At 46.5% G+C, this 25,077-nt stretch overlaps 2 long non-coding RNA genes and 1 pseudogene across 5 annotated transcripts in view; 2 read left to right on the plus strand and 1 right to left on the minus strand.

The window, feature by feature from the left end:
- LOC121029312 (uncharacterized) overlaps positions 1–19,196 on the minus strand; it is a 30,300-nt gene extending 11,104 nt beyond the window's left edge. For 2 of the 4 annotated variants that reach the window (XR_005789674.1, XR_005789673.1), the window contains exons 1-6: positions 19,142–19,194; positions 18,092–18,227; positions 12,561–12,804; positions 5,933–6,086; positions 3,750–3,902; positions 1,577–1,744 (exon numbers count right to left, since the gene is read on the minus strand). This is a non-coding gene — a long non-coding RNA (uncharacterized LOC121029312). Of the gene's footprint in view, positions 1–1,576; positions 1,745–3,749; positions 3,931–5,932; positions 6,087–12,560; positions 12,805–18,091; positions 18,228–19,141 lie in introns of all 4 variants that reach the window. The other 2 variants (XR_005789675.1, XR_005789676.1) reach the window with 2 other exon arrangements.
- LOC121029313 (uncharacterized) lies at positions 3,942–7,334 on the plus strand. Its single transcript, XR_005789677.1, has 3 exons — positions 3,942–4,098; positions 6,270–6,426; positions 6,976–7,334. It is a non-coding gene; the product is annotated as an uncharacterized LOC121029313 (long non-coding RNA).
- A 4,338-nt stretch (positions 19,197–23,534) lies between the features above and the next one.
- LOC121029228 (40S ribosomal protein S20-like) lies at positions 23,535–24,310 on the plus strand (annotated as a pseudogene).
- The last annotated feature ends 767 nt before the right edge of the window (positions 24,311–25,077 follow it).

Consider the following 25,077-nt stretch of genomic DNA (forward strand, 5'->3'; position numbering starts at 1 on the left):
CAGAGCAGGGATGACGGCAGAGCAGGGATGACGGCAGAGCAGGGATGACGGCAGAGCAGGGATGATGGAGAGGTCACTATTTCCATCCCTGCCTGGAGTCCCAGTTTCTCTGACTACCACTCCCCCCACCACACACACTGTGGTAGTCCCCAGTATCCCCAGGGTCCCCAACTTGTCCCCAGGACCCAGCCATTGCTCATCTGATCAGAGGCCTTGCTGGCACTGCCTGGATCCCTGACAGTCACCTGCTCCTGACGCCCCACGACCACGAACTCCTACTGGATGCATGTCCTAGATGGCCGCCCATCACTCATCACACAAGGTTGAGCAGAGACCATGGGACTTTGTTAAATTATTTTTTTAAATATTTATTTTTGAGAGAGAGACAGAGCATGAGCGGGGGAGGTACAGAGAGAGAGGGAGACACAGAATCTGAAACAGGCTCCAGGCTCTGAGCTGTCAACACAGAGCCCGAGCCCGACGCAGGGCTTGAACTCACAAACCTCAAGATCATGACCTGAGCCGAAGTCTGACACTTAACTGACTGAGCCACCCGGGCGCCCCGAGACCATGGGATTTAAAGCCAGAAGATGTGGGTTCAAACAGTAGTTCTGCCACATCTTGGCTGTGTGACCCTGAGAAAGTAACTTTACTTCATGTTAAGGATGACAAAACAACAGGAGAGAAGGAACCTGGGTCCCTCACATTTGCGCAGCTGGCCTACCAGCCTTGAAAAGCTCACCCTTGGTCTTTCTGACCATGGAGAGAAGGAAATTCTAACTTGTTTAAGCCACTATGATTTTAGGGATTGAGGTAATACCGTTCTTCCCAGAACGCCCTCAACATTATCTAAAGCTTTGCTTCTCAAAGTGTGGTCCCCAGACCCGCAGCACAGGCCTCAGCTGGGAACTTGTTAGAGATGCAGAATCTCAGGCAAAATCCCAGAGACCTGTGTGCGCGCTGGACCGTAAGGAGCCCGGCTGCAGGCCCAGGATATGGACAGGGACTTTCCTGTTGCCCTGGAATTGCTAAAGCTGCAAAACCAGGAAAACCAGGTACTTGCGCACTCTACTCCTTTGTTCTAAAGCTGCTCCCAGAGCAAACAGCCCCCAGGGTCCCCCGTGAGAAGACAGCGGGCAGCCCCACCCCCAGCCTAGCGCAAAGTGATGTTGAGGCTTCTCCCTCTTTGCCAGTTCCCACCTGCACCGCGGCCCCCACTGCAGACCCATCAAGAAGAGGGCTCCAAGGTGATCTGGGAGGGCTGCCCGAAAGAGGGGGAATCTAGCAAGTGTCTCATTCCCCAGAGGGGCAGCTCAATAGTCCGGAAGTGACCATCCCCAAACCACTAGAATAGGACATCAGGGAAGAGGCGACTGGGAAGGGACAGTCTTTTCTCCCAAAGGGATGCAGTTCTGGTACACCAAGACCATGATGTCCCAGGGGACATTGCTCTGTCCCGGGGGGGCAGGTGAACTTTCTTCAGGGGCGCTGCTGGGGGCCTGGAGTCTGATGGAGGGATCCCTTCTCCTACGGCTCCTTCCGACCCCAGGTCCCCATGCTTTCAGACTCCCCTTACCTGTGGAGGCCTCGGCCTTGGCAAGGCTCCTGCGTCCGCTCATGGTAAACACACGTTTGCCAAACAGTGGAGGGCGGGCTGCCCTTTCTCTCTGCCCGCTGTCCCCCCTCCAACGTCTATCTCCTCCTGCTCAAATGGAAGACCCGTTCAGGAAAGTCAGCACCCAAACTGCAGGAAGTGCAGAGGAGGGAACAGAAAGAGACAGAAAACAGAAAGATGGAAATTATTTGATCAGAAAGCCAAAACGTGGAAGCAACTCGAATGTCCATCAGCTGACGAATGGGGAAATAAAATGGGGGCATAGCCATATAATGGAATATCATTCTGCCATAAAAAGAAATGAAATGTCAGCACGAAATATCAGGATGAACCTTGAAGCCATGCCAGACACAAAGACCATATATCGTATGGCTCCGTTTACATCTAAATGTCCACAATAAGCAAATCTATCAACACTTAAAGGAGGGGCACCTGGCTGGCTCCGTCAGTGGAGCGTGCGACTCTTGATCTCGGGGATGTAAGTTCGAGCCCCAGGTTGAGTGGATAGATGACTGAAAAAATAAATTCTTCTTCTTTTTTTTTTTTTTTTTTTTTTTTTTTATGAAAGAAACAGAAAGTAGATGAGTGGTTGCCCAGGGCTGAGGAGATGGGGGAATGAGGAAAGGGTGCCAGCTAAGAGGTATAGGCTATCTTTTGTGGAGTAATGAAGATGTTCTAAAATCAATTGTGGTCGTGGGTGCACAACTTGGTGAATATACTAAAAGCCAGTGAATTGTGCACTTTGAATAGGTGAGTTGTATGGTATGTGAATTTTATCCCAATAAAGCGGTTTCTAAAATTAAAAAAAAAAAAAAAAAAAAAAAAAAAAGATAAGCATTCAAGAACATTTCTCTGAAGTGAGGGATAGGAGTTTCCAGACTAAAATGGCCTGTCAGGTGCCAATACAATGGACAAAAATAGACCCTCACCAGCGCCCATCATCATGATATTTCAGACAGGGATATTCTATGAGCTTTCAAAGAGCAAAAATAGGTCACTTTCCTAAAAAGGGTCGGGAACGAGAATGGCTTCCGACCGCTCCACTGCAACCTTAGATACAAGAAGCCAACGCCTCGTCGCCTTCAACATTCTGAAGGAAAGTGATTTCCCACACAGAATTCTGGAGCCAGCCAAAGTAGCAATCAAATGTGAGAGTAAACTAAAGACATTCTTGAAAGGGTTCCCTCCCACCAGCCCTTCTCAGGAAGTTAGAGGATGTGTCCCACCGATAGGAAGGGGTAAACCATGGATGATGTGGGGTACAGAGGGGGGCCCATCACAGTGGAGGGGAAAGGACATCGGGAAGGGTGAAGGGAGAGCCCCGGGTCCCAGCCGAGCACCCGGCAGAGAGAGGGCAGCCAGACCACATGAGATATCTCTGCTGCTTTTTAAAATAAAATTAGTCGGCTGAGCGTCCAACTTTGGCCCAGGTCATGTTCTCATGGTTCGTGGGTTCGAGCCCCACATCGGGCTCTGTGCTGACAGCTCAGACCCTGGAGCCTGCTTCAGATTCTCTGTCTCCCTTTCTCTCTGCTCCCCCACCCCCCACCCCGCTCATGCTCTCTCTCTGTCTCAAAAATAAATATAAACATTAAAAAATTGTTTTAATAAAATAAAATATAGTCTATACGCCCCTAGGTAAAATAGTGTGTTGACTATAGAAAATATGACAGGGAGGGGCGCCTGGGTGGCGCAGTCGGTTGAGCGTCCGACTTCAGCCAGGTCACGATCTCGCGGTCCGTGAGTTCGAGCCCCGCGTCGGGCTCTGGGCTGATGGCTCAGAACCTGGAGCCTGTTTCCGATTCTGTGTCTCCCTCTCTCTCTGCCCCTCCCCCGTTCATGCTCTGTCTCTCTCTGTCCCAAAAATAAATAAACGTTGAAAAAAAAAAAAAAGAAAATATGACAGGGAAAAGGGCAGCCTGGCCCAGCTTCCACATGCTCTTGATCCTTTGCTGATGAGTTTCCTCTTGCTCCCCCAGGCACAACCACCTCTGTCAGCTGGGAACCCTCATGCTTTGACCTCATGATTGAACAAGTGGCAACTGAGAAGCAGAAATCCAGAGGAGCCCACTCCCCCCATAAACATTGGCACACATATACACATACACACATACATATACACACAGGCACAGACCTCGCCATCGACTTGCTGGGAGCCCCAGGTTTTCAGGACCCATTCATAACCTCACCGACTTCTCCAGAAGAGGCTCCAGTCCCCTCTCAGGAGAGCCGAAGGCAGACTGTGACCAGAGGCTCTGTTCAGCTGACCTTCCCTGGAAGCCGTCACCTGCCAAAAATAGACAGCTCTTCTCGGGCTTCTGTTACTTTGTATACTGACTACCATTTTCATTTCTGCACGTGCAAATCCTGCCTGATAAAATTTTCTAAGATTTTCTCTTGATTGAGGCAGAAATTAAAGAGTGGAGAGAAGAATGTGCCCAGAAGTCATGAAGTCCCAGAAGCTGGTATGCAAAGGAACATAGGTGAGTGCACCTAAAATGGAAAGTTTGAGGCGGGAGTTGGCAAGAAGTCAAGCCAGCCAGGTGAGCTACAGGGCTGACCCCTGGACCGTGGGGGCTTTAAGGCAGAGCAGTCCAATAGATGGCCACACCCTCTCCCAAGGGGCATTCCTGGACTTCCCTGAGCACCAGAGCAGCCATGGGCACTGCTGGCGAGGGTCCTGGGGTATTGTGAGGAGTCCTGCGGGGCCCAGGGTCTCCCACATTGCTGCCCTGCTGCCCTTGGCTGCTGGGCCTGGAGATGTCTCAGGGCAATGGATGGACACAGTCGTGCTGACACGGGAGCTGCCTCGGAGCTGGAAGCCCCACAGGGGAGCAGGCTGGGCCCAGGGAACTTGTCTCTGTTCCGCAGCCACACCCTGAGTTCTGGTCCCAGACAAGAGTTGGGACCTGGGCTGTGGCCCCAGCTCCCCGCACCTGCCCTCAGTGATCAGGAGAGAGTGGATGATGCCCTCTCCAACCCAGGTTATCTCACCTGGGCCACACATGAACATCTAGAAAGGTTATGGGATTAGACTCGTGGTCAAGAGAGCTATCATGCAGGTAGTGGGGCACTGTTCCCCTCCTGAGCCCCAGGGAGGGTCACCCCCAATCCCTGCCTCTCTAGACTGGACCCCTCAGTGCTTCCTTCCCCACCCTTCCGCTTGCCACAGGCCTCAGGGGCCCTCGGAGCCTTGTTTCGTCCTCAAAGGACAGGAACAGAGGTGGGGATTCGCCTCAGTGTCACAGCCCAAGAGCCCAAAGTGTCCCAACCCCAGCCAGACGCCCCGAGCCTGGAGCCCATTCAGAGCAGGCGCGGCAACGCCGACCACAGCCACGAGGTGGCGCCAGGAAACCGCCTGAGACGCCCAAACCCAGCCCCAGCCCGGTTTCATAGCTCTTCCTCTCTCCGCGCCGACCGGGGTCCCCTCGGCTCGTCCGCACCCGGGCCTCGGTTCACAGCAGAGTCTGGCCGGTGGGCCGCGGGCCGGAGAGGAGGCGGGGGGAAGCGGGGTAGCTGTCGGGACATCCTCGTGGAAGGAGCCTAGGGACCGCTTCGGTCCAGGGCGACCTGGAGGCTGGACGCGTGCACCAGCAATATCCGGGGTCCTGAAGGTGCCCCCATCAGGTGTGCAGCCCACCCTGATGTGAGCCGTGTTCCTCCTGGATCGTAAAAGGGAGAGCAAGGGAATAGAACATGGAGGAGAAATAGAAGACCTTGTCGTTGGCAGAGCACCTCGGGTGCCCAATTCTGCCTGTGCCCAGCTCTGGGCCAGACTTAGTATTTCTAATCTTGTACGGGGATGCTCCTATTACCAACCATTCTCCACCTTCCTTTCCCAGGCTGCACAGCTCTCGGTGGTGGGAGCTCACTGACAGTGGAACTCACGTCTGCCACTCAGCCCCAAACCCTCAGCCAGGGCCACCCCATCTGTGCAGGGGCGCCTCAACCCCACGGAAGGACCAGAAGTGCTCACCACTGTGCAGGGCCAGGAGTCATCCCAGGGACCTGGCACACGCCTAACCTGAAGCCCAGACTCCTGCAGCCTGAAGAAGGACGGGCTCCCCACCCCCACCCAATCCACCCCTGAACTGCAGCCACCTCCCTCCCGGCCCACACACCCTGTTGGGGAACCAGGAGGCCTGGAAAGAAGAGGAGCTTTAGAGCCCAGGCAGACCTGGAATAAAGCTGGTTCTGCACTTACTGGCTGTGTGATCTTGGGCAAGTCCTCTAACCTCTCTGGGTCTCACTGTCCTCATCTGTAAAGCGAAAGCACTCGTGCCCACCCCAGGGGGTTGTAACTGGTAGAAACCATACCCATGAAAGAATATTCCTGGTGTGTAGCAGATCCTCAATAAACTCTGCTGATTGGATATTCATCAGCTCCTATTTTGTACCAGACCCTCTGCTGGTTGGTGTTCAAGGGATCCCAGAGATGAAGCGGATGTGACTGCCGCCCTCCGAGAATGACCTTTGGGGAAGAGAAAATCCATGCTTCAAAAGTCAGGCAGCATTTTCCTGATGTTAAATGTGGCGGCGTTCAAACATCTATTACATTTCAGGCTCTAAACACGCTGCAGGAAACAGTGAATGTAGTTACCCTTTATTGAGTATATACTCTGCACCAGGTTCCTCACCTACATTTGTTCAACAGCTGTGTGCTGGGGCCCTAGTGGGCGCCAAGTACTTGGCGGGGACTTGGCGGGGACCTGGGGCACAGCCACGAGCAGGATGGTGACTGCCCGCGAGGAGCAGACAAGCTAGCGGGGAACAGATGATAAAGTCATGACACAGACGCACATGTAATTAAGGTAAGTGCCTCTCAAAGGGACATGGAAGGAGCCTTACCGAGGAGGACACCCGAGGGTGGGGGAGGGAGCATCCGCCCCGATGCAGGCAGCAAGAAGGGGTATCGTCAGTACCAAATTTTAAAACAATAAGAACCCACTAAAAGTGAGTCTGCTTTTTATTATCACTGCATACCAGCAATTCTAAACAGTGTCCTCCCCCCAGGTTCTGTTGTTCGTTTAAGACCTCAACGATTGTTTCTGTTACTGTTAATTTTTAGTAATATACATGTAAGTTTCAAATTAGTACATTTTCATTACTTATCCCTTAAAAAACATTGTATTCTGCTTGGAAATTAATTGGGACAATTCCCAGTCATTGAGCCACTCCCGGGACCAGCTACCCGCGGTCATGTGGATGCAGAATTGTTCATGCTCACTTCAGAGGAATGTTGTGTCTCGAATCCCTGTTGCACTGTCCTTCATTTAAACAGTCCGTTTGGAATAAACATTGGTAGCATAGTTCTATGTGACCATTTGGAGTTCTTATTCGTTTAAAATTTTTCAACTTAGGGAAGTTATCTGAGAGCTGCTAGAATCGATCCTGAAGAACTACATGTGGACAATACCGCAATTTCTGGAATTTCTTGTTGAAATGGATTTTTTCTGAATTTCCACCAAACATCCTTATGTTTAAGGCTCTCCCTAATTATTTGTGTGTCTATTGCTTCGGGTGAGAAAGAACATTTCCAAATAAAAATTAATTGAAAATATTCTTTGGTTAATTATGATCAAAGATAAATTGATAAATTTGATCAATCTGAGCTACTTCTTGAACATAAAAATATGCAAAGATCAGGGGAGCCCAGGTGGCTCAGTCAGTTAAGTGTCCGACTTCGGCTCAGGTCATGATCTTGCGGTCTGTGAGTTCAAGCCCCGCATCAGGCTCTGTGCTGACAGCTCTGAGCCTGGAGCTTGCTTCGGATTCTCTGTCTTCCTCTCTCTCTCTGCCCCTCCCACACCTCTCTTTCAAAAGTGAATAAACAAAGGGGCGCCTGGGTGGCGCAGTCGGTTAAGCGTCCGACTTCAGCCAGGTCACAATCTCGCGGTCCGTGAGTTCGAGCCCTGCATCAGGCTCTGGGCTGATGGCTCAGAGCCTGGAGCCTATTTCCGATTCTGTGTCTCCCTCTCTCTCTGCCCCTCCCCCGTTCATGCTCTGTCTCTCTCTGTCCCAAAAATAAATAAACGTTGAAAAAAAAAAAAGTGAATAAACATTTTTAAAAATATGCAAAGATCAGGGTTTTTTAAATGTTTTTTATTTATTTTTGAGAGAGAGCACGGGGGGGGAGGGGACAGGGGCAGAGTGAGAGGGGGACGGAGGATCCAAAGCTGGCTCTGCACTGACAGCAGTGAGCCCATGTGGGGCTCGAACTCATGAACCATGAGATCAGACCCAAGCCAAAGTTGGCTGCTTAACCGACTGAGTCACCCAGGTGCCCTGCAAAGATCAGTTTCGACAGAGTCTGACATGTCTGCAGAAGGCTAGAAAACAGAAAATGCAGTGTTATCATTTATTACCACAATAGATGTAAATAGACATTTTTCCCTTTCCTCAAAAAATGCATTGATTAAAAGGTATTAATCCATTGCTTAAAACATTTTATTGTACTATAATATTTGTTTTATTTTTTACTATGATGATTATATGTATGAAATTCAATAAAAGAAATTTTGCACTACATTTTTTATTGGTCACGGTTGCTATTCATGTCATGATTATTATTGAAAATCACGTATAGAAGAGGGATATCTTCAAAAAAAAAATCTACTCTGGATATCAAATACTCTAAGTATGCCTCTGCAGTCAGGAAAGGCTTCCCTTGAGTAAGTGAAACCCCAGCTAAGGCTTGAAGGGTGAGTTGGAGATGGCCAGGAAAAGAGCGTGCTTTGGGCAGAGAGAAGAACATGTGCAAAGGCCCTGCATCACAGCAGAGGAAAAACTCAAAACTGGCACTATGGCTAGAGCAGAGTGAGCAAAGGTGAAGGGCCACAAGCTGAGAGACCCCAGAGGGTGGTAGGGGCCATGTGATTGGAATGGGATTTGGTTGGACTCTGAGAAAAACCGAAATAAGTGATTTAAATTAGATCACATTTTATTTCTGTTTCCCGTAAGAAAAGCACATAGGTTGGCAGGTGTGTGCATAGCAGTGTTAGGGACCAGGCCCCTTTTGTCTTATTGCTCTACTGGCCCCAGTATTAGCTTCCTCCTCATGGTCCAAGATGGCTGCTGGAGTCTCAGCCATCATGTATGCATTCTAGTCAGCTGGAAAGAAAAGGGGCAAAGGAAGCCCCCCCCCGCCCCCACACACACACATTAGAACCCAACACCTGCCTGCATCCAGTCAGTCATGATTTAATCATTTGGCCCATCCCAGCTATAAGGGAGGCTGGGAAATGGAGTCTATATAAATGGCTTTGTGCCTGGCTATAAGCAAGGATGCTCTTTCTAAAGAAGGAAAGAATGGGGGCACCTGGTTGGTTCAGTTGGTGGAGTGTGAGACTCTTGATCTCGGAGTTGTGAGTTTGAGCCCCACATTGTGTTGTGTGTACAGATTACTTAAAAGTAAAATCTTAAGGACGGCTGGGTGGCTCAGTCAGTTAGTCATTTGAGTTGACTCAGGTCATGATCTCACGGTTCATGAATTCGAGCCCTGCATCTGATGAGCTCGAGCCCCACTTCTCTCTCTCTGTCTCTCTCTGTCTCTCTCTCTCTCTCTCTCTTCTTCTCTCTTTCTCTACCTCTTGTGGGATTCTTTCCCTCTCTCTCTGTTCCTCACTTACTTGCGCCCTCTCGCTTTCAAAAAAATAAAATAAAATAAAGTAAAATAATATCTTCAAAAAATAAAGAAGGAAAGTCAAAACCACAATGAGATACCACCTCACACCTGTCAGAATGACCAACATTAACAACTCAGGCAACAATAGATGTTGGCGAGGATGTGGAGAGAGAGGATCTCTTTTGCATTGTTAGTGGGAATGCAAGCTGGTGCAGCCACTCTGGAAAACGGTATGGAGGTTCCTCAGAAAACTAAAAATAGAACTACCCTACGACCCAGCAATTGCACCACTAGGCATTTATCCAAGGGATACAGTTGTGCTGTTTCGAAGGGGCACATGCACCCCCATGTTTATAGCAGCACTGTCAACAATAGCCAAAGTATGGAAAGAGCCCAAATGTCCATCGATGGATGAATGGATAAAGAAGATGTGGTATATATATATATATATACAATGGAATATTCCTCGGCAATCAAAAAGAATGAAATCTTGCCATTTGCAACTACGTGGATGGAACTAGAGGGTATGATGCTAAGTGAAATTAGTCAGTCAGAGAAAGACAAAAATCATATGACTTCACTCATAGGAGGACTTTAAGAGACAAAACAGATGAACATAAGGGAAACAAAAATAATATAAAAACAGGGAGGGGGACAAAACAGAAGAGACTCATAAATATGGAGAACAAACTGAGGGTTGCTGGAGGGGTGGTGGGAGGGATGGGCTAAATGGGTAAGAGGCATTAAGGAATCTACTCCTGAAATCATTGTTGCACTATATGCTAACTAACTTGGATATAAATTTAAAAATTAATTAATTTAAAAAAATAAATTAAAGGGGCACCTGGGTGGCTCTGTCGGTAGAGGATCTGACTTCAGCTCAGGTCAGGATCTCACAGTTCTCTCATGATTCGTGGGTTTGAGCCCCATGTCAGGCTCTGTGCTGATAGCTCAGAGTCTGGAGCCTACTTCAGATTCTCTCTGTCTCCGTCTCTGTCTCTGTCTCTGTCTCTCTCTGCCCCTCCCTGGCTTGCATTCTCCTTGTCTCTCAAAAATGAATAAATGCTTAAAAATGTAAATAAATAAATAAATAAATAATTTTTTTAATGTTTTATTGTTTATTTTTGAGAGAGAGAGGCAGAACATGAACAGGGAGGAGCAGACACACACACACACACACACACACACACACACACACACACACACAGAATCTGAAGCAGCTCCAGGCTCTGAGCTGTCAGCACCGAGCCCGACGCGGGGCTCAAACTCACGAACTGCGAGATCATGACCTGAGCTGAAGTCAGACACTCAACTGACTGAGCCACCCAGGTGCCCCCAATAAATTTTTAAAAATTAAGGAAAGAATTGATCATGGGGGATGGGCACATGGCTGCCACACCACGAAAAGAATGTTGGCCTTTTTCCTAAAAGTAATAATAGCCATTGAAGGTTTTAAGAATAGTGTGCTGCCTTCATTTTAGGATGGTAAGGAGTGGCTGGCCAGTCAGGGTGGCTTCAGGGAGGCAGGAGGAAGCTCCAGCAACAGTCCAGGCACAGTGGCGTTGGGGTGGAGTGGATGCAGAAGAAGAGGGAGAGGAGATGTTGAAGATGCCAAGACCAGAGTGGAAGAGAAGTAAGTTTGTGGGTGACCGAGCGAGGTCAGTTTGCACTTGTGACATCCGAGGTGCCTGTAAGACATCCCAGTGGGGATGTTGGCGGGCAGCTGGCTACACAAGTCCAGAGCACAAAGAGCGGTCCAAAGGGCAGACAGGAGTGAGGGGGTTATGGTGACGAGATGCTAGTAATGCCACAGGCCAAAGGAACACACACAGGCGCGAGGGCAAAGGCTGAGCCTTGGTAATCCCATCAGTGACAGGCTGGGAAGAGAAAGTGGAGAAGGAAACAGCAAGACCAAAGATGAGACGAACAGAAGGCAGAGCTCTCGTGGAAGCCAAGAGGATTGAGTGTTTTGAGGAGAGAGAGAAGGCCTTCCCTGCCGTGACCTTCCCTGACCTGTACTGATGCAGAAGCAGGGAAATGATGAGAAAACCTGAAGTCAGGGGTCAGCAGATCTGGCCCCGACACCTCCCTGACTAGAACTCAATTCCTCATCTGTAAAGTGGGGCCAGGACACCAACCCTTCTGTGTAGCCATTCTTGTTGCCTCTCCAACATCATTCCTCCTGACTTCCTCACGGAACCACAGTTTTGTTGGAGTAACTATGGCAGAGACTGCCGATTGCCCCCATATCCGTTCTCCCTTCTTCCATAGAAATGGAAATTTCAGCTGGCCAAACACTGCATTTCTCAACTCCTTTGCAGTAAAGGGTGGCCATGTGACTGCAGTGGGTTATGTTATAGGAGAGGAACCCCGAGCTTAGGGAAACTGAAACTTTCCATTTATTTATTTATTTATTTATTTATTTATTTATTAATTATTTTAGAGGGTTCAAGGGAGAGAGTGTGAGCAGGGGAGAGGGGCAAAGGGAGAGAGAAAGAATCTCAAGCAGGCTCCATGCCCAGCGTGGAGCACCAGGCGGGGCTCAATCCCACGACCCTGGGATCATGACCTGAGCCAAAATGAAGAGTTGGACCCTCAACCAACTGAGCCACGTGGGTGCCCCAGGAACCTGAGTCTTTTAACACCAGATCTTAATAAACTTGCCCTTTGACCTGGACGAAAACGCTACCTTTAAGGCTGTTTGCTATACACACCTCTTTGAGAGGTGTGCAGAAACATGAGAGACCCGCAGAGAATTATCTCCCAGCATTGCAGTAATATTGGATTTTGAGTGAGCAGCGGCATAATTATGGCCCCTGAGACATAAAGATGAATTGTTAGCAGCTTCCAGGAAAGCTCTCTTCGTTCACTGTACGTTGTCACGTCTAGACGTGACACTTGCCGACAGGCGGCCATCTTGTGACCATAAAGAAAAACATGGCTGACCTGTTGGCAATGGCAGAGACAAAGATTGAAAATGGCCTTGAGGGGCGCCTGGGTGGCGCAGTCGGTTAAGCGTCCGACTTCAGCCAGGTCACGATCTCGCGGTCCGTGAGTTCGAGCCCCGCGTCGGGCTCTGGGCTGATGGCTCAGAGCCTGGAGCCTGCTTCCGATTCTGTGTCTCCCTCTCTCTCTGCCCCTCCCCCGTTCATGCTCTGTCTCTCTCTGTCCCAAAAATAAATAAATGTTGAAAAAAAAAATTAAAAAAAAAAAAAAAAGAAAATGGCCTTGGTACTTGACGACGCTGTTGAGCCACTCACCCACTACTGGCACCATTTCGCTTCTTGCCACCTTGTTATGAGAAAGCAGAAATTTCCTCACCGTGGAAGCCACCGGAGTCAAGTGTCAGCTTGAGGCATCCTGAATCTTGCTCTAGTACGGTGCACCTCCCTCCTACAAGTGCTGTGAGGCCATCCAGTGTGAAAGCTCAGGTGGGAAGTGCTGGGGGCAGGGTTACTCAGAGGGGACTTCGGACCACCATCAGGTCACTTGGGGGTTGGCGGAGGGGGCCCAGAAGAGGAGCGGAGCCAGGCGACACACTCGGCGATTTCAGGGTGGCTTGGGGCTGTGGGTGACAGATGGCTTGTCAGATGAGTTCGTCGGGACTAATGGGCTGCTCTGATACCACCCACGGAACATGCTGGGTGCAGATCTGAACAGTTGAGAGGGAGCTTTCTGGAGGCACTGGCTTTGAAGCCAAACATGAATCTAATGGGGGGAGATTTCAAGCACCTTGAACAAGCTGGTGGGGCATATTTGGGGGAAAAGCAGGTATTCTATCACTCTTCAAATCCTCAAATGACCCTCCTCTCAATTAAATTCAAAAGCAATTATTGAGCACCTAGAGTGTGCAGATGAAAAAGACACAAGTGCTGCCTACTGCTGGCTTGACATCTGGAGGTGGCAGGGGATTATCATTTACCTCTGGGCTCAGGCTCGCTTCCTCCGGGCAGCCTTTCCAGACCCACACCCTCCTCACCCCCACCTCTGCTGCTCACCGTCTCAGCTGGGTTACCCTCCTGCTCCCCCTGGAGGCCCTCCAACTCAGCTGAGTCAGCCACCCCCCTCCCCACGCCCCACCCCTTCCCCCAAACCGGTCCAGTGTGGATCTTCCCACTCCCCCCACCAGGCCACACGCAGCACGATGCCAGGCACAAGAAACAGGCAGGACGCATGCGTTGAGAGGGACAGAGGAAGGCGAGCCCCTTCCGGGAGATCCCACCAGAAAAAGGCTCCAGGAAGAAATGAACAGAGTGACAGGGCTGGGCGTGGGGATGGCCTGTCAGGTGGGGGGAAAAGGGGTGCAGGAAGATAGGGGCCAGGCCCTAAGCAGGGGGGTAAAATTCAGCGGGCAAGGTTACACGGAAGAACCTATGGATGTCCTTGGTGCTACAGCACGGGCAGGCCCCTGGGGATTTCGAGCAGGATAATTAACCTCATACAGGCATGCCTCAGAGATATTGTGGGTCGGTTCCAGACCACCACGATAAAGCCAGTCAAATGAATCTTTTGGTTTCCCAGTGGTAAAAAAGTTATGTTGACACTATATTGCAGTCTATTAAGTGTGCAATAGTATTATGTCTGAAACAACAATGTACATACTTAATTGTTTTTATTTTATTATTTTTTTTTAACGTTTATTCATTTTAGAGGGACAGAGCGTGAGCAGGGGAGGGGCAGAGAGAGAGGGAGACACAGACTCTGCAGCGGGCTCCAGGCTACGAGCTGTCAGCACAGAGCCCAGAGTGGAGCTCGAACTCACAAACCATGAGATCATGACCCGAGCCGAAGTCAGAAGCTTAACCAACTGAGGCATCCAGGTGCCCCAGGTACATACTTAATTTAAAAAATACTTTATTGCAGGGGTGAAACAGTGACTCTTGATTCCAGGGTCATGAGTTCAAACCTCACGTTGAATTTAGAGACTACTTTTTAAAAAATGATTGCTAAAAAATGATAACCATCGGGGCGCCTGGGTGGCGCAGTCGGTTAAGCGTCCGACTTCAGCCAGGTCACGATCTCGCGGTCCGGGAGTTCGAGCCCCGCGTCGGGCTCTGGGCTGATGGCTCAGAGCCTGGAGCCTGTTTCCGATTCTGTGTCTCCCTCTCTCTCTGCCCCTCCCCCGTTCATGCTCTGTCTCTCTCTGTCCCAAAATAAATAAACGTTGAAAAAAAAAAATGCTAACCATCTTCTGAGCTGTCAGCAAGCTGAAATCACTGATCACAGACATAGTAATAATGACTATAATACCAATGAAAACTTTTGAAATATTATGAGAGTGACCAAAACATGACACAGAATCGTGAAGTGAGCAGCATTTGCTGCTAGAAAAATGATGTCCACAGACTTGCTTGATGCAGACTTGCTTGGCCTTCAGTTTGTAAAAAAATGCAGTATCTTTGAAGCAAAGTACAATAAAACAAGGGATGTCTGTAAAGCTTTATTTGGGCAATTGTGATGTGCCAGACACCAGCTTAGATGTTCTACATGTATTTCCTTTTTTGTTCTTTTAAAGTAATCTCGGGGCACCTGGGTGGCTAGTCGGTTAAGTGTGTCTGACTTTCGCTCAGGTCATGATCTCACAGCTCGTGGGTTCGAGCCCCATGTCGGGCTCTGTGCTGACAGCTCAGAGCCTGGAGCTTGCTTCGGATTCTGTGTCTCCCTCTCTGTGCCCCTCCCCTGCTCATGTTCTGTCTCTCTGTCTCTCAAAAATAAATAAACATTAAATTTTTTTTTTTTATTTTTTTTTAGCGTTTATTTATTTTTGAGACAGAGAGAGACAAAGCATGAACGGGGGAGGGTCAGAGAGAGGGAGACACAGAATCTGAAACAGGCTCCAGGCTCTGAGCTGTCAGCACAGAGCCTGACGCGGGGCTCGAACTCATGGACCGCAAGATCATGACCTGGGCCAAAGTCGGCCACTTAATCGACTGAGCCACCCAGGCGCCCCTAAAAAAAATTTTTTTTAATAAATAAATAAATAATCTCTACACCCAATGTGGGGCTCGAACTCACAACCCTGAGATCAAGAGTCACATGCTCTGCTGATGGAGTCAGCCAGGTGCCCCATGTGTTTCCTTCCTTAATCCTCATGCCAACCCCATGAGATGGATATTAGCATCCCATTTGGCTGAGACACTGAAGCACCACAACCACCAAGTGGCAAAGCTGGGACTTGAACCTCAAGTCCTATCCCCATAGTGTTTCATGAACACTCGTTGTGGGCCACACGCCTTATAGACAGCATTACCCTTACCCATCCCAGCCACCCTTGCTGGAACATATCAGAGGCCACCTCGATGCTACACTGTCTCTCCCCTGCACTTCTGAACGTGGCATTGGTCTTTACTCGGGGAAAACTTTCAACACAGGGCAGGCCCTCAGCACCGGGGTGGGGGTGGGGCTCGGGGTGAAGGTGGGGCAGCTGCTGTATGAATGAGTCATCCTGGAAATGGCTCCTCCAGCCCCCTTCCAACCTTCAGATGACCGCAGCCGTGGCCAACATCTTAACTGCAATCTCATGACAGACCCCAAGCTAGAACCACCAAGGTGAGCAGCTTCCAGACCCCTGACTCCTACGCACTACATGTTGGAGGTTATCAGTAGGTAACTGATACACACATCATTCAGGGTCCAGCCCCTCCTGGCTGTGTGACTGTGGGAACTTTACCACTCTGAGCGTATGGTTTCTCTGGTTCAGACCTTTCTGCTGAACTCCGGATCAAACAAATCAGCAATCCCCATTAAGGCCCCTCAGGCATGGGCACTTAGCATGTCTCACGTATCTCTTAAACCCGCTTCCCACCATGGCTCAGGCCCTCATCAACTCTCCCTTCAATTACTGAAACAGCCCCCTCACTGATTCTCCTGCCTTGTACAAGGCTGCGAATAACAAAATCCCAAAATCCCATATAAAAAACTTATAAAACTCAACACCCCCAAAATGAAAAATCCAACTAAAAAGGGCAGAACACATGAATAAACATTTTTCCAAAGAAGAAATCCAGATGGCCAATAGACACATGAAAAGATGCTCAACATCACTCATGGTCAGGGGAATGCAAATCGAAACCACAATGAGATGCTACCTCACACCTGTCAGAATGGCTAAAATCAACAATACAAGAAAAAACGCGTGTTGGCAAGGATGCAGAGAAAGCGGAACCTTCTTGCGTTGTTGGTGGGAATGCAAACTGGTGTAGCCACTCTGGAAGACAGTATGGAGGTTCCTCAAAAAGTGAAAAATAGAACTACCCTGCAATCCAACAGTCACACTACTAGGTGTTTACCCACAGGATACAAAAGTACTAATTCAAAGGGATACGTGCACCCCTATGTTTATAGCAGCAGTCTATACAATAGCCTTTTTTTTTTTTTTTTTTTTTTAAATTTCATTTGAGAGAGAGAGCAAGTAGGGGAGAGAAATTGAGGGAGAAAGAGAATCTCAGGCAGGCTCCACGCTCAGCCCGGAGCCCGACACAGGGCTCAAGTCCCACAACCCTGGGATCATGACCTGAGCCGAAATCAGGAGTTGGACACTCAACTGACTGAGCTACCCAGGCGCCCCCCCTACAATAGCCAAATTAATGAAACAGTTCCAGTGTCTGTCGATTAATGAATGGATAAAGAATATGTGGTGTCAGGGCACCGGGGTGACTCAGTTGGTTGAGCATCTGACTCCTTTTTTTTTTTTTAATGTTTATTTATCTTTGAGAGAGAGAGAGCAAGCAGGGGAGGGGCAGAGAGAGAGGGGGACAGAGGATCCGAAGCGGGCTCTGCACTGACAGCAGGGAGTCTGATGCGGGGCTCGAACTCATGAACTGCAAGGTGATGACCCGAGCCAAAGTCAGATGCTCAAGGGACTGAGCCACCCAGGTGCCCCAAGCATCCTACTCTTGATTTTGGCTCAGGTCATGATCCCAGGGTCACGGGATCGAGCCTCACATCAGGCTCTGCATTGAGCATGGAGCCTGCTTGAAATTCTCTCTCTCCCTCTGCCTTTCCCCCCGCCACCACCCGCTGCTCGTGCGTTCTCTGTCTCTCTCTAAAATAAAAAATAATAAAATGTTAAGAATTAAAAAGAAAAGATGTAGTGGTTATATATACAATGGAACATTACCCGGTCATGAAAAAGAATGAAATCTTGCCATTTGCAACAACACGGATGGAGTAGAGAGTATTGCGCTAAGTAAAATAAGTCTGTCAGAGAAAGACAAATACCGTAAGATTTCACTCATGTGTGGAATTTAAGAAACAAAACAAACGAGCAACAGGGGAAAAAAGAGAGAGAGAAAGAGAGAGACAAACCAAGAAACAGACTCTTAACTATAGGGAACAAACTGATGGTTGCCAGAGGGGAGGTGGGGGGCGGGATGGGTTACACAGGTGATAGGGGTTAAGGAGTGCACCTGTCCGGATGAGCACTGGGTGATGTATGGAAGTGTTGAATCACTATCTTGTACTCCTGAAACTAATATTACACGGTCTGCTAACTGGACTTTAAATTTTTCAAAAGTAATCCCCAAATACCAGCGGATTACACTTGACAGAAGTGTATTTCCCTCTCACATTCCAGAAGTCCAGGAGCGCCTGGGTGGCTCAGTCGGTTAAGCACCCAACGTCGGCTCAGGTCATGATCTCATGAACTTATGGTTCGTGAGCTCGAGCCCCACTTCAGGCGCTGTGCTGACAGCTCAGAGCCTGGAGCCTGCTTCAGAATCTGTGACTCCCTCTCTCTCTGCCCTTCCCCTCCTCACTCTCTGTCTCTCAAAAAATAAATAAATGTTAAAAAAGAAAAAAAAAAAAAAAGAAGTCCAGAGGCAGGCATGCAGTCCAGGGTTAGCATGACATACCACCGAACAAGGAACCCAGGCTCTATCTGGTTGATCTGCAGTGTGTAGTTTTCATTCCCAAAGTTTCCTCATGGTCTAAAGTAGGTGCTTGTGCTCCAGCCATCATGTCCACATTCCAGCCATTAGAAAGGAGTAACTGGAGAAAAATAAAACACCCCTTCCCTTTAAAAACATTTTGCTTATTTTCCACTGACCACATCTAGCAAGGGAGGCAAGGAAACAGTCTATTTTGTGGGTCAATTATGTGCTCAGCTAAAAATACAAAAAATGTTGTACTCAGGAAGAATGGCATGTAGGACAACCAGCAGTCTTTGCAGCACCCTCCACGCTGCTGCCCAGTAGAAGGTTTTATTGTTACTCTTCGCTTTTGTTCTTCATTATAAAAATAATATAGTCTAGGAAGGGGAGGCCCAAAGAAGGGTCACAGAGAGTTGGTGGCTGTGTCAGAAGTAGACTCCCCAACCACAGTCCCTCTCCACTCTGGCCTCCGTTTTCTCAGCAGGTAATATTTTATAATTGGGGCAATGCAACACATAAACATACAACAAAAGAGCATTCTAGTTTTGACCTAAGTTACAAAAGAAAAATTGAAAGGAAATCTTTATAGTTACAGCTTTTAAAATAACAAAGAACGGCGGCCCCGTGTTTTAAGGAGGCAAACTCTTTCCTGGCTCAGTTCTTGGAATCAGGAAAAATTATCACACCTTCTTTGCACCTCAGGCTCTCTGCCTTGAACCTAGAAAAGAGCCTGTGTTCTTCCTTGTAAATATAAAACTTTTATTGTTAGGTGATAGTAATGGGAAACAAAAATGGAATATGTTTGAGCTGCTTCATTTCTAAATGGTGACATAACATGAAAGAAATGTACCTGAATTTAAGATTTATTCTTTAAGTTACCCACAGAATGTTAACAGTGTTAGGACTGATACAAGGGACTTTTCCTATGGGGTTACCTATTTCTGGACCATTTGAACCTTACAAGAAGCATGGATTCCACATATACATGAAAAAAAAAAAAAGACTTAAAATCAAATATAGCCTATGGGGCACCTGGGTGACTCAGTCGGTTGAGTGTCTGACTTTTGATCTTGGCTCAGGTCGTGATCTCACGGTTCAGGCGATCAAACCCCACATGGGGATCTGCCTGACAGTGTGGAGTCTGCTTGAGATTTTCTTTCTCCTTCTCTCTCTGCTCCTCCTGCGTTCTTCTGGTCTGTCTTAAAAATAAATAAATAAACAATTTCAAAATGCTGAGTCAGGGAGAGCTATTTTAAAAAAATCAAATATAGCCTCTACTCTCTCTAAATAAAATAATAGGTGCTTATTATAGAAAATACAGAAATATATAAAAAGAAAATTTTAATTACCCACAATTTCACCCTTCAGAGAGAGTCTCACTGTTAATAGGTGTGATGCCTTCAATCTTCTAACTTAGAATCATTCTGGATATAGTTTTTTCCAATATTTGTTACGAGAATTTTCAAGCAGATAGCAAAGCTAAAAGAATTGCTCAGTGATCACTTATTCTCACCCCCTAGATTCTCCCATTAACATTGTACTAGGGGCCCCTGGGTGGCTGAGTCAGTTGAGCGTCTGGCTTCCGCTCAGGTCATGATCTCACAGCTTGTGAGTTTAAGCCCTGCATCAGGCTCTGTGCTGACAGCTCAGAGCCTGGAGCCTGCTTCGGATTCTGTGTCTCCCTCCCTCTCTGCCCCTCCCCTGCTCACACTCTGTCTCTCAAAGATAAATAAACGTTAAAAAAAAAAACTTTTTTTAATGAACAACATTGTGCTATAGTTGTTTTATTGCATAGTTATCCAGCTGGATATAGATGGTTTTTAAAATTATCATGCAGTAATACTGACTTCTTTTGGTGTGCATTTCCACAATATTTACATGTATAGATATATGTAATCACCACAATAAGGATTCAGAACAGTTCCATCATCCCCAAATAATTCCATCATCCCCCTTGTAGGCATGCTTTCCCCCACCCCTAAGCCCTGGGAACCACTGATCTGTTCTCATCACCATTGTCCTAGAATGTCACATAAATTGAACCATACAGCATGTATCCTTTGAGATTGGGTTCTTGCAATCACATTATGTGCAGCAAGAGTTTGTTCCATAGGAGCACTTAAATATATAAAGCAAATCTTTATGGACATAAAGGAGTAATTGACAGTAATACCATAATAGTAGGGGACTTTAACACTCCACTTACATCAATGGATAGATCATCCAGACAGAAAATCAATAAGAAAATATTGGCCTTCAATGACATATTAGACCAGATGAACTTGATAGATTTATACAGAACTTCCAACCAGAAGCAGCAGAATATACATTCTTCTCAAGTGTACATGGAACATTCTCCAGGATGTATTAGGCCACAAACAAGTCTCAATAAAATTCAAGAAGACTGAAATTATATCAAGCATCTTTTCCAAGCACACGAGTACAAAACTAGAAATCAATTACAAGGAGAAAACTGGAAAAAACACAAATACATTAAGAATAAACAACATGCCGGGGCGCCTGGGTGGCTCAGTGGGTTGAGCGTCCGACTTAGGCTCAGGTCATGATCTCACCATTCCCGAGTTCAAGCCCCATGTCTGGCTCTGTGCTGACAGCTCAGAGCTTGGAGCCTGTTTCGGATTCTATGTCTCCCTCTCTGTCTCTGCCCCTTCCTCGCTCGTGCTCTGTCTCTCTCAAAAATAAATAGGCAATGGGGCGCCTGGGTGGCGCAGTCGGTTAAGCGTCCGACTTCAGCCAGGTCACGATCTCGCGGTCCGTGAGTTCGAGCCCTGCGTCAGGCTCTGGGCTGATGGCTCGGAGCCTGGAGCCTGTTTCCGATTCTGTGTCTCCCTCTCTCTCTGCCCCTCCCCCATTCATGCTGTCTCTCTCTGTCCCAAAAATAAATAAAAACGTTGAAAAAAAAATTTTTTTAATAAATAAGCATTAAAAAAATTTTTAAGAATAAACAACATGCTACTAAACAACCAATGGGTCAAAAAAAGAAGTCAAAGAAGTTTAAAAAATATCTGGAGACAAATGAAAATGGAAACACAACTTTCCAAAATCTATGGGATTCAACAAAAGCAGTTTCAAGAGGGGAGTTCATAGCAATACAGGACTACCTCAAAAAATAAAATTCTAACTTTACACCTAAAGGAACTAGAAAAAGAACAAACAAAGCCCAAAGTTAGCAGAAGAAAGGAAATAATAAAGACCAAAGCAGAAATAAATGGAGACAAAAAACAAAACAAAAACAACACACACACAACAGAAAAGATAATGAAACTAAAAGACAGTTTTTTGAAAGCATATACAAAAATCAACAAACTTCTAACAAGACTCATTAAGAAAAAAAAGAGAGGAGGGGCACCTGGCTGGCTCAGTTGGTGGAGCATGCAACTCGATCTCAGAGTTATGAGTTCAGGCCCCATGTTGGGTGTAGAAATTACCTAAGAATAAAATCTATTAAGGGACACCTGGGTGGCTCAGTTGGTTAAGTGGCCAATGGCATTTTTCATATAACTAGAACAAAGGATCCTAAAATTTGAATGGAATCACAAAAGACTCCTAATAGCCAAAGCTATTTCTCAAATATTTAGAAAGAAAAACAAGGCTGGAGGTATCAAACTATACTACAAAGCTATACTAATCAAAACATTATGGCACTGCCATGAAAACAGACACATAGATCAATGGAATAGAATAGAAAGCCCAGAAACAAACCTACACATACATGGTCAATTAATCTATGACAAAGGAGGCAAGAATGTACAATGGGGAAAAGACAGTCTCTTCTACAAATGATGTTGGAAAAGCTGGACAGCCACATACAAAAGAAACTTAACCACTGTCTTACACCATACACAAAAATAAACTCAAAATGGATTAAAGTTGAATGTAAGACCTGAAACTGTAAAAATCCTAGAAGAGAACATAGGCAGTAAGCAATTTGGCATTGGTCTTAACAATATTTTTTTGGACCAGTATCCCCAGGCAAGGACAACTAACATTAAAATAAACAAATGGTGGGGCGCCTGTGTGGCTCAGTCGGTTAAGCGTCCGACTTCGGCTCAGGTCACGATCTCACCGTCCGTGAGTTCGAGCCCCGCGTCGGGCTCTGGGCTGATGGCTCAGAGCCTGGAGCCTGCTTCCGATTCTGTGTCTCCCTCTCTCTCTGCCCCTCCCCCGTTCATGCTCTGTCTCTCTCTGTCTCAAAAATAAATAAAATGTTAAAAAGAAAAAAAAATAAAAATAAATAAATAAATAAATAAATAAATAAATAAATAAAAATAAAAAAATAAAATAAACAAATGGGATTATATCAAACTAAAAAAGCTTTTTCAAAGTGAAGGAAATCATCCACAGAATGGAAAGGCAACCTACTGAAAGGGAGAGGACATTTGCAAATCATACATCCAATAAGGGCTTAATATTCAAAATATATTAAGAGCTTACACAGCTTAGTATTAAAAAAAATAAACAACCTAATTAAAAATTGAGCAGAGGAATTGAATAGACATTTTTCTAAAGAAGACATCCAGATGGCCAACAGGCACATGAAAAAATGCTCAACATAACTAATCCTCAGGGAAATGCAAATCAAAACCAAATTGAGATATCACCTCACACCTGTCAGAATGGCTGTTATCAAAAAGACAAAAAGTTATAAGTGCTGGTGAGGATGTGAAGAAAAGGGAACCCTCGTGCACTGTCAGTGGGAAGGTAAATTGGTGCTGCCACTGTGGAAAACAGTATGGAGGTACCTCAAAAAATTAAAATGAGGGGCACCCGGCTGGCTCAGTCCTCTTAATCTCGGGGTTATGAGTTTAAGCCCCATGCTGGGTGTAGAGATTGCTTAAAAATAAAATCTTTAAAAAAAATGAAAACACCGGGAGCCTGGGTGGCTCGGTCGGTCAAGCATCTGACCTAGGCTCAGGTCATGATCTCACGGTCTGTGAGTTGGAGCCACGCATCGGGCTCTGTGCTGACAGCTTAGAACCTGGAGCCTGCTTCAGATTCTATTTGTCCCTCTCTCGTTGCACCTCTCCTATTCGCGTTCTCTCTCCCTCTCAAAAATAAATATTAAAAAAATTAAAAATGAAAACACCAATTTGACGAGATACGTACACTCCTATGTTCACTGAAGCATTATTTACAATCACCAAGATGTGGAAGCCACTTAAGTGTCTATCAATACATGAATGAATAAAGAAGATGTGAGATATACATAGACATATGATATATACATATATATACATGTGATATATACATATGTGTATCTCTCTATATATCTATAGATATATATGAATATATAAAGAGATACACACAATAGAGATATATAGATAGATACACACACACACACACACACACACACACACACACACACACACACAATGGAATTACACTCAGCCACTCTTTGAGGAAGATGCAGTCGCAGCTACAGCGGAGCTTTGGAGGCCCCTCTCCTGCTCCTGATACACCACTGTTCATTCTTGCTGAGGAACAAGTGGGTCAGGCAGTGATGCCACAGCTGTGGCTTTTAAAGACACTGGGAAGGGGCGCCTGGGTGGCTCAATCGCTTGAGCATCCGACTTCAGCTCAGATCATGATCTCGCAGTCTGTAAGTTCGAGCCCTGGGTCAGGCTCTGTGCTGACAGCTCAGAGCCTGGAGCCTGTTTCCGATTCTGTGTCTCCCTCTCTCTCTGCCCCTCCCCCGCTCATGCTCTTCTCTTTCTCTCTCTGTCAAAAATAAATAAACATAAAAAAAAAAAAAAAAAAAACAAAGACACTGGGAAGACACCCGTGGAACTAGAGGTGATGTTTCACTGAATTAGAATTATTCTACCCAGTTGCAACATAAAATCTTTAGAGAAGGTATGTGCTGACTTGATCTGAGGCACAAAGGAAAAGAATCTCGAAGTGAAAGGACTAGTTTGGATGCCTACCAAGACTCTGAGCATCACTACAAGAAAAACTCCTTGTGGTGAAGGTTCTAAGACTTGGGACTGTTTTCAGGTGAGGATCCACAAGCGACCCATTGATTTGCACAGACTTTTGGAGATTGTTAAACAGATTATTTCCATCAGTATTGTGCCAGGAGTTGAGGCTGAAGTTACCATTGCAGATGCTTAAATCAATCTTTTTAATAAATTGATTATCAGTTAAAAAGAAAAAAAAAGGAATAACACTCAGCCATAAAAAGTGAAATTTTGCCATTTGTGACAACATGGGTGGACCTAGAGGGTGTTACGCTAAGCGAAATAGGTCATACAGAGAAAGACAAATACTGTATGATTTCATTTATATGTGGAATCTAAAAAAAAACAAAAACAAAAACAAAAAACAAATCAACAAACAAAAATAGAAACAGACTCTTAGATACAGGAAGCAAATTGTTGGTTCAGAGTGGGGAGGGGGAGGGGATAGGTAAAATAGGCAGAGAGGTTTAAAGGGTACAAACTTCCAGTTATAAAGTAAATAAGTCATGGGGATATAACGTACAGCATAGGGAATATAGTCAACGATATTGTAATAACTTTGATGGTGAGAGACAGTAACTAGACTTATCAGGGGGATCATTTCATAATGTATAAAAATATCAAATCACTATGATGTACACTGTATGATGAAACTAAAAAGATATTGTATGTCAATTACACAAGGAAGGGAGGGATGGGGGAGGCAGGTAAAGAGAACGAGAGAAATTTTGTTCATTTTTACTGCTGAGTAGTATTCCATAAATGAACTGCTGTTCATTTACCCAGCCTTCCAATTTGGGTTGCTTCGGTTTGGGGGGATTCTGAACAGAGCTGCTACCGACATTCTTGTGCAGCTGTTTGTGTGGATGTAAGTTTTCATTTCTCTAAGGTAAATATCCAGGAGCGAGACTGCTGGGTCTGGGCGGTTTTAATTTGCACTTGCCCAGTGGCAAAGGATGTTGAGCATCTCTGCATGTGCTCGTTTGCCAT

The sequence above is a fragment of the Herpailurus yagouaroundi genome, unplaced genomic scaffold, assembly GCF_014898765.1.
Source record: "Herpailurus yagouaroundi ecotype Mexico unplaced genomic scaffold, PumYag 139, whole genome shotgun sequence".
Lineage (NCBI taxonomy): Eukaryota > Metazoa > Chordata > Mammalia > Carnivora > Felidae > Herpailurus > Herpailurus yagouaroundi.